Source organism: Dendrobates tinctorius, unplaced genomic scaffold, assembly GCF_039654945.1.
Source record: "Dendrobates tinctorius isolate UK_male_01 unplaced genomic scaffold, ASM3965494v1 ptg000037l, whole genome shotgun sequence".
In the NCBI taxonomy this organism is placed as follows: Eukaryota; Metazoa; Chordata; class Amphibia; order Anura; family Dendrobatidae; genus Dendrobates; species Dendrobates tinctorius.
This window is the reverse complement of record NW_027361705.1, coordinates 5,025,001-5,035,000: the sequence shown is the minus strand read 5'-3', so window position 1 is coordinate 5,035,000 and position 10,000 is coordinate 5,025,001. Positions and strand designations below refer to the sequence as shown.

The 10,000-nt window shown below is 46.2% G+C and overlaps 1 protein-coding gene across 5 annotated transcripts in view; it reads right to left on the bottom strand.

Moving 5' to 3' along the window:
• Positions 1-4,579, bottom strand: part of TUBGCP2 (tubulin gamma complex component 2) — a 1,139,845-nt gene extending 1,135,266 nt beyond the window's left edge. For 2 of the 5 annotated variants that reach the window (XM_073573858.1, XM_073573862.1), the window contains exon 1: positions 4,424-4,579. The gene's annotated coding sequence lies outside the window, so the exon portion shown is untranslated. Of the gene's footprint in view, positions 1-642; positions 1,004-4,423 lie in introns of those variants that run through there. The other 3 variants (XM_073573860.1, XM_073573863.1, XM_073573859.1) reach the window with 2 other exon arrangements.
• Between the last annotated feature and the right edge of the window lie 5,421 nt (positions 4,580-10,000).

The following is a 10,000-nucleotide window of genomic DNA, read 5'->3' as shown; positions in this document are numbered from 1 at the left end:
AGAGAGAGACACACACAGAGAGAGAGACACACACAGAGAGAGAGACACACACAGAGAGAGAGACACACACAGAGAGAGAGACACACACAGAGAGAGAGACACACACAGAGAGAGAGACACACACAGAGAGAGAGACACACACAGAGAGAGAGACACACAGAGAGAGAGAGACACACAGAGAGAGAGAGACACACAGAGAGAGAGAGACACACAGAGAGAGAGAGACACACAGAGAGAGAGACACACACACAGAGAGAGAGACACACACAGAGAGAGAGACACACACAGAGAGAGAGACACACACAGAGAGAGAGACACACACAGAGAGAGAGACACACACAGAGAGAGACACACACAGAGAGAGACACACACAGAGAGAGACACACACAGAGAGAGACACACACAGAGAGAGACACACACAGAGAGAGACACACACAGAGAGAGACACACACAGAGAGAGACACACACAGAGAGAGACACACACAGAGACACAGAGAGCCACACACACAGAGACACAGAGAGCCACACACACAGAGACACAGAGAGCCACACACAGAGAAACACACACATAGAGACACACAGAGAGAGACACAGAGACACACAGGTGTTGTCAGCTTAATAGGCAGAGAGTCATCCACTCACCCAGAGAAGCTGTAGGTACCGAATCAGGAGGAGGTTTGTTGGCGTGGCTTCTGTCCGAGGAGCCTCTACCTGAGTGGTCCTTGGATGCTGCCGTATCACCGGCCGGGAGATGCGTGCCTTGTTCTGGAGAAGACGTGGTTGCACACTGGACTCCCTGCCGCAGGGCTTTTTATCTGCTCCACCGTATCTGCCTTCTGGTACCTCCCCCCGGGGCACCTCCTCAGGGTAGGCGTGGTGTAATTTGCGTGGTATAGTCCCCAGGCCGCGCTGCTCATTACCCCTTTTTTTTTTTTCTTCAGCCAGAAGTTGTATTGCAGCTTCCGGGGACGGGGAGCGCTCGCATGCCTGTGCGCAGTCCCGCAACAATCCGAGGACCGCGCCTCCGGCTGGGGAACCTCCAACTGACCCGGAAGTTCCCCCTTACCACATCCGGGCAGTCGGCGCAGCTCGCATGTGCGCGGCCCCTCCACTTCTGGGCTGCGCTGAAGCCATACAGGGGGAACGGAGGCTGCCTATTTTACCTCCGGCCCCGAACTCCCACACAGGCCAGGACGGCTTATATCCGGACCCCGATGGCGCGTTTCCTGCAGGAAACTACTGGCGGCCTTCCCCGAACCCATTGTTTCTGCAGCTGCTGCCCAGACCAGGTGGGAGCCGGAATACAGCACTCCCTCGACGCGGCTTCTGGACCGAATCCCCTGCCGTTCCCACAGAGACTGCACAGGCGGCTGCCCTGGCCCAGGTATGCTTCTGTAGGAAGTCCTGCGGTTCCCATAGGAACAGGAAACCAACTGAGGAGAGACGGACCACCCTCTTATCTCTGTAGGTTTCCTATTCTTATGGGCGGATCCCTCTCTCCGGTGGGATAACCGAGGCCTGCACCCTGGTTAAGATCCAATGCCTGAATACTTACAGGGATCGGATTTGCGCTGGGCTCCACAGATGCAGAGCAGGAAGGACCACTTTCCATGGTAACACAATTGTCCTACCTTACTTGATCTTCCATCCGGGGCTCCTTATGTAGGGCTACCAGATCATCGCTTTCACCCCCATGTGGGAGGCACCTCCCCTGTCTCTTCCAGTAGCCGCCAGGGTTAATCCGGTCTTTTCCTTTGAAATCTGCCCCCTGCGTTCCAGCCTGGAACGCATAATGGAAGTGACGATGTGCTCTCGCCAGCCGGCGTCTGACGTCACTTCCGGGCGCCCGAGACTGCCTGACCACAATTGAGACTCTAGAAGGGAGGCCCGCTTCTTCTATGGCACGGACGCTGCAGGCGCAGGGGAGAGGCAGGGACGGAGAGCTCAAGGAGGCTTCCGTCCCAAGATTCCCCCAGACCTTACCCAAGAGCGCGGACTGGGGGAGAACATGTCCTGAGTCGCCAAGGAGACAGGAGCAGCACTGCAGAGAGGGAAGGTATGCCGACCGACTCCAGCTACCCATCTATTATTTCTTATCCCCGGTGTCTGCCGCCGCCACAGCACCTGAGATGACCTCTTTATCCCTAAAAGGACAGGAAAAACACTGAGAAGTGAGGGTAGGAGGAGCTATTTGACCTCTTTCGTATTTTTTGTCCCTATTAGGATAAAAGGACAACCTCCTGGGTGCTGTCGTGGGAGGTTATTAGAAAAAAACTATATAAATGAGATTTTGTTGTAATCGTAGTGACTCGAAGAATAAAGCTGCCTTACCATTTATACCACACGCAAAATGGAGGAAAAAAAAATCCAGAATTGCTGGTTTTTATTCATTCTGCATCCACAAAAATTGTAATAGAAAGCAATTAAAAAACGTTATGTGCCCGAATATTGTACCAATAAAAACGTCAGCTCATCCCACAAAAAACAAGCCCGCACATGACTGTCGGCCAAAATATAAAAAAATTATAGCTCTCAAAATACGGCGATGCAAAAATTTCTTACAAAAAATTCCTTCATAAAAAACGTCTTTTAGTGTGTGACAGAAGCTAAACATGAAAAAACTATATAAATCTAGTATCGCTGTAATCGCACCAACTCGAAGAATAAAGTCGCCTAATCACTAATACAGCACGAGGAACGGCATAAAAAAATATAACCAATTCTTAACCTTTTGTGGATTTGTTCATTCTGCCTCCCAAAGATTGCAGTAGGGCGAGCACAGTGGTTTACCCCCACATATGGGGTCTCAGCGCACTCAGGACAAATTGCACAACAACTGTTGAGGTCTAATTTCTCCTGTTACCCTTGTGAAAATAAAGATTGTGGAGCAAAAAGATCATTTTTGTGGAAAAATATGATTTTTTTATTTTCATGGCTCTATGTTATAAATTTTTGTCAAGCACTTGGGGGTTCAAAGTGCTCACCACACATCCAGATAAGCTCCTTCAGGGATCTAGTTTCCAAAATGGTGTCACTTGTGGGAGGTTTCCACTGTTTAGGCACATGAGGGGTTTTCCAAACGCGACATGGAGTCCGATCTCAATTCCAGCCAAAGTAGTCAAATGGCGCTCCTTCCCTTCCGAGATATGCCATGCGCCCAAACTGTGGTTTACCCAGACACATATGGGGTATCAGCGTACTCAGGACATATTGCACAATAACTTTTGGGGTCCCGTTACCCTTCAGAAAGTAAAAATTGGGGGTGAAAATATTTTTGTGGAAAAAATATAATTTTTCAATTTTACGGCTCTACGTTATAACTTTCTGTGAAGCCCTTGGGGGTTCTAAGTGCTCACCACACATCTAGATAAGTTTTTTTTGGGGGGTCTAGCTTCCAAAATAGTCTCAATTATGGGGGTTTCCACTGTTTAGGTACATCAGGGGCTCTCCAAACGAGACATGGCGTCCGATCTCGATTCCAGCCAATCTGACATTCAAAATCTCAAATGATGCTCCTTCCCTTCTGAGCACTGCCATGCACCTAAAGATCGGTGTTCCTCCACACATGGAGTATCGGTGTACGCAGGAGAAATTGCACAACAAATATTGTGGTTCATTTTCTCCTGAAACCCTTGACAAAATAAAAAAAAAAAATTGTATCCGAAGAAAAATTTGGGGGAAAAAAAAAAAAAGTTAAACGTTTATTTTTTTCCTTCCACATTGCTTCAATTCTTGTGAAGTACCTAAAAGGTTAATAAACTTCTTATGTGGTTTTGAACACCTTGAGGGGTGCAGTTTTTAGAATGTTGTCACTTTTGGGTATTTTCTGTCTCATAGGCCCCTCAAAGTGACTCCAAATGTAATGTGGTCCGTAAAATAAAATGGTTTTGCAAATTTTGTTGGAAAAATGAGAAATCGTTGGTCAACTTTTAACCCTTACAACGTCCTCACAAAAAAAAAAAAAAATATGTTTCAAAAATTGTGCAGATGTAAAATAGACATGTGGGAAATGTTATTTAGTAACTATTTTGTGTCACATCACTCTCTGATTTAAGGGCATAAAAATTAACAGTTTGGAAACTGCAAAATTTTCAACAAATTTTTGTTTTTCATAAACTCAAGTCATATTGAAGAAATTTTACCACTATCATGAAGTACAATATGTCACAAGATAACGTTAGAATCACCGGGATCCATGGAAGCGTTCCAGAGTTATTACCTCATAAAGGGACAGTGGTCAGAATTGTAAAAATTCTGAAGGAAGGTGAAAACAGGCTGGGTCGCGAAGGGGTTAACGCCCCCCCAGTTCCACTCGTCACCATCATATTGACGGCGTTATGCGATACAATGTGAGCCAGGTGATCGTTCACCAGTCCGGCTCCGCTCTGTGCCACCGGGAAGTGTACTGGACATGGACACTCACCTGTCACACCAGGCCGCCCCACACACTCGAGGGGTTCGTATGTAGACTTCTGCACCGGGCACAGCTATGAGAGGTAGCCACTAGCCGGACACCGAGAATTGAGCGCGCGGATCTGAATCGAGTCATGAAACGCGAAGGCTAGAGCTGAAGGGATTACAGTCTTTTTTTTACCCTTGTCACTTTCCATTACTGTCGTCGCTTTTTGGGCTTCAATAACATGGCTGCTCTCATTTTTTTCCATAGACTTATCGGAGACAATACAATTCTGCAAGAGTCATGCTCTTGCGCTTAACAGTATGACGCTTGCGTCAATTGGACCGCACATCAACAATTTGGAAAAGAGACTTGGAACGCAAATACTCTTTTCTCCTTATGTTGGAGGGTAGCGGCATGAGACATACACACAAACCATGGACGGAGCTCTCCGTCATGTGACTGTCCCACTACGCTCCTTTTCCAGAAAAAAGACCTTAATGAAACCTGTTGCTAGAATTTATGGGCCCCTTGTAGGGATGATGTCACGTGGGGCACAAGTAGGAGCCATGAAAAGCTGCAATTCATGCTCCACGTGTTGGAAAAGATTGGTGTATTTACATAGCAAGGTTGGAGCAGTAGTGTCCTAATGGTGTAATGAGGAGGCTGTTTGGGGTTAGGATTTTGGTGGGTTGTATCATGAGGTGGGGGGGCATTCTGTGGTGGGATCATGAAGGGGCTGTCTGTGGTGGGATTTGGGTGTGGTCATGAAAGGGGCTGTCTGTGGTGGTATTTGGGTGTGGAGTGTCATGAAAGGGGCTGTTTGTGGTGGGATTTGGGTGTGGAGTGTCATGAAAGGGGCTGTCTGTGGTGGGATTTGGGTGTGGAGTGTCATGAAAGGGGCTGTTTCTGGTGGGATTTGGGTGTGGAGTGTCATGAAAGGGGCTGTCTGTGGTGGGATTTGGGTGTGGTCATGAAAGGGGCTGTTTGTGGTGGGATTTGGGTGTGGTCATGAAAGGGGCTGTCTGTGGTGGGATTTGGGTGTGGAGTATCATGAAAGGGGCTGTCTGGTGGGATTTGGGTGTGGAGTGTCATGAAATGTGCTGTCTGTGGTGGGATTTGGGTGTGGAGTATCATGAAGGGGCTGTCTGCGGTGGGATTTTGGTGTGGATTGTCATGAAAGGTCTGTGGTGGGATTTGGGTGTGGAGTATCATGAAGGGGCTGTCTGTGGTGGGATTTGGGTGTGGTCATGAAAGGGGCTGTTTGTGGTGGGATTTGGGTGTGGAGTGTCATGAAAGGGGCTGTCTGGTGGGATTTGGGTGTGGAGTGTCATGAAAGGGGCTGTTTGTGGTGGGATTTGGGTGTGGAGTGTCTTGAAACGGGCTGTCTGGTGGGATTTGGGTGTGGTCATGAAAGGGGCTGTTTGTGGTGGGATTTGGGTGTGGTCATGAAAGGGGCTGTCTGTGGTGGTATTTGGGTGTGGAGTGTCATGAAAGGGGCTGTTTGTGGTGGGATTTGGGTGTGGAGTGTCATGAAAGGGGCTGTCTGTGGTGGGATTTGGGTGTGGAGTGTCATGAAAGGGGCTGTTTCTGGTGGGATTTGGGTGTGGAGTGTCATGAAATGGGCTGTCTGTGGTGGGATTTGGGTGTGGAGTATCATGAAGGGGCTGTCTGCGGTGGGATTTTGGTGTGGATTGTCATGAAAGGTCTGTGGTGGGATTTGGGTGTGGAGTATCATGAAGGGGCTGTCTGTGGTGGGATTTGGGTGTGGAGTATCATGAAGAGGCTGTCTGCGGTGGGATTTTGGTGTGGAGTGTCATGAAAGGGGCTGTCTGGTGGGATTTGGGTGTGGAGTGTCATGAAAGGGGCTGTCTGTGGTGGGATTTGGGTGTGGTCATGAAAGGGGCTGTCTGTGGTGGGATTTGGGTGTGGAGTATCATGAAAGGGGCTGTCTGGTGGGATTTGGGTGTGGGTGTATCATGAAGGGGACTGTCGGTGTGGGGCGTATCTTAAAGGGGGCTGTCTGCAGTTATATTTGCATGGGGTGTATAATGAAAGGGGCTGTCAGCAGAGGGATTCAGGTCAGGTGTATCATGAAGGGGCTGTCTGCTATATGGATTGGGGTAGGGGCTGTCATTAAGGTGTCTCTGGGGAATTATGGGTAAGGAACGTTCTTGATATACAGTGGGGCAAAAAAGTATTTAGTCAGTCAGCAATAGTGCAAGTTCCACCACTTAAAAAGATGAGAGGCGTCTGTAATTTACATCATAGGTAGACCTCAACTATGGGAGACAAACTGAGAAAAAAAAATCCAGAAAATCACATTGTCTGTTTTTTTTTCATTTTATTTGCATATTATGGTGGAAAATAAGTATTTGGTCAGAAACAAAATTTCATCTCAATACTTTGTGATATATCCTTTGTTGGCAATGACAGAGGTCAAACGTTTTCTGTAAGTCTTCACAAGGTTGCCACACACTGTTGTTGGTATGTTGGCCCATTCCTCCATGCAGATCTCCTCTAGAGCAGTGATGTTTTTGGCTTTTCGCTTGACAACACGGACTTTCAACTCCCTCCAAAGGTTTTCTATAGGGTTGAGATCTGGAGACTGGCTAGGCTTCTTACGAAGCCACTCATTCGTTGCCCTGGCAGTGTGCTTTGGATCATTGTCATGTTGAAAGACCCAGCCACGTTTCATATTCAATGCCCTTGCTGATGGAAGGAGGTTTGCACTCAAAATCTCACGATACATGGCCCCATTCATTCTTTCATGTACCCGGATCAGTCGTCCTGGCCCCTTTGCAGAGAAACAGCCCCAAAGCATGATGTTTCCACCACCATGCTTTACAGTAGGTATGGTGTTTGATGGATGCAACTCAGTATTCTTTTTCCTCCAAACACGACAAGTTGTGTTTCTACCAAACAGTTCCAGTTTGGTTTCATCAGACCATAGGACATTCTCCCAAAACTCCTCTGGATCATCCAAATGCTCTCTAGCAAACTTCAGACGGGCCCGGACATGTACAGGCTTAAGCAGTGGGACACGTCTGGCACTGCAGGATCTGAGTCCATGGTGGCGTAGTGTGTTACTTATGGTAGGCCTTGTTGCATTGGTCCCAGCTCTCTGCAGTTCATTCACTAGGTCCCCCCGCGTGGTTCTGGGATTTTTGCTCACCGTTCTTGTGATCATTCTGACCCCACGGGGTGGGATTTTGCGTGGAGCACCAGATCAAGGGAGATTATCAGTGGTCTTGTATGTCTTCCATTTTCTAATTATTGCTCCCACAGTTGATTTCTTCACTCCAAGCTGGTTGGCTATTGCAGATTCAGTCTTCCCAGCCTGGTGCAGGGCTACAATTTTGTTTCTGGTGTCCTTTGACAGCTCTTTGGTCTTCAGCATAGTTTAGTTTGGAGTCAGACTGTTTGAGGGTGTGCACAGGTGTCTTTTTATACTGATAACAAGTTTAAACAGGTGCCATTACTACAGGTAATGAGTGGAGGAAAGAGGAGACTCTTAAAGAAGAAGTTACAGGTCTGTGAGAGCCAGAAATCTTGATTGCTTGTTTCTGACCAAATACTTATTTTCCACCATAATATGCAAATAAAATGAAAAAAAAACCAGACAATGTGATTTTCTGGATTTTTTTTTCTCAGTTTGTCTCCCATAGTTGAGGTCTACCTATGATGTAAATTACAGACGCCTCTCATCTTTTTAAGTGGTAGAACTTGCACTATTGCTGACTGACTAAATACTTTTTTGCCCCACTGTATGTGGCACTGGGTGCACCTTATTGAGTCCTCTACAGGTTTACGTTGTGGGCAGAACGTGGCCAATTGTGGCCCTGTATTACTATGGATGAGAGATGATCTTAGTGCAATTAACTGGGACGATATCCTGAGACATAAAAATACTCAAAGAAAATGGGAGACATTTATTAGCATCCTGAATAGGACCTGTGCACAATATATACCGTATGGGAATAAACATGCTAGAAAAAGGAGGAAACCACTATGGCTAAATAGTGCTGTAAGGGGTGCAATAAGAGATAAAAATAAAGCATTTAGAGAATTAAAGCAAGTAGGTAGTGATGAGGCATTAAATACATAGTAACATAGTAACATAGTTATTAAGGTTGAAGGGAGACTTTAAGTCCATCTAGTTCAACCCATATCCTATCCTAACTTGCCCTAACATGTTGATCCAGAGGAAGGCAAAAAAAACCCATGTGGCAACAGTAAGCTTCACATTGGGGAAAAAAATTCCTTCCCGACTCCACATACGGCAATCAGACTAGCTCCCTGGATCAACGCAATATTAAGGAGACTAGTGTATATACCCTGTAATATTATACTTTTCAAGAAAGGCATCCAGTCCCTTCTTAAATTTTAGTAGTGAATCACTCATTACAACATCATATGGCAGAGAGTTCCATAGTCTCACTGCTCTTACAGTAAAGAATCCGCGTCTGTGAGTATGCTTAAACCTTCTTTCCTCATTTCTGTATTGATTTGCTTTTTACAGAATTGATTTAATTTTCTGTAGGGAATGCAGTGGACGTGGTGTACATGGACTTTTCAAAAGCTTTTGATACGGTGCCACACAAAAGGTTGATACATAAAATGAGAACAATGGGGATAGGGGAAAATATTTGTAGGTGGGTTAAGAGCTGGCTCAGGGATAGGAAACAAAGGGTGGTTATTAATGGAGCACACTCTGACTTGGGCACGGTTAGCAGTGGGGTACCACAGGGGTCAGTTTTGGGCCTGCTTCTTTTTAACATATTTATTAATGACCTTGTAGGGGGCATAGAGAGTAGAATTTCAATATTTGCAGATGACACTAAACTCTGCAGGGTAATTAATACAGAGGAGGACAATTTTATATTACAGGAGGATTTATGTAAACTAGAAGCTTGGGCTGATAAATGGCAAATGAGCTTTAATTGGGAAAAATGTAAGGTCATGCACTTGGGTAGAACGAACAAGTTGTATAATTATGTGCTTAATTGTAAAACACTGGGCAAAACAGTCACTGAAAAAGACCTGGGAGTATGGGTGGATGACAAACTCACATTTAGTGGCCAGTGTCAGGCAGCTGCTGCAAAGGCAAATAAAATAATGGGATGCATTAAAAGAGGCATAGATGCTCATGAGGAGAACATAATTTTACCTCTATATAAGTCACTAGTGTGACCACACTTAGAATACTGTGTACAGTTCTGGTCTCTGGTGTATAAGAAAGACATAGCTGAACTGGAGCAGGTGCAGATAAGGCTGGTTTCACATTTGCGTTTTTTAGCGCTGGAAAAAAACGCTAACCTGCGCATGCGTTTTTTCCCCTATATTTAACATGGGTGCGCATACCTGCGCGCTTGTAAGCGCATGTATGCGATTTTCATGCGCTGCGTTTTTTTGGGGTGTGCGATTGGATTTTCCAGACGCATCATGTTGCATTTTTTGGCCCTGCAAAAAAGCGCATGCGCACGTTTTGCGCTAAAAATGGCCATTATAGCCTATGGATGCGCATATGTGCGCACTGGCATGCTCATGTAAGCGTTTTTTTGCATATGCGTTTTTTTTTTTTAACCATGGAATTTAGGGGTT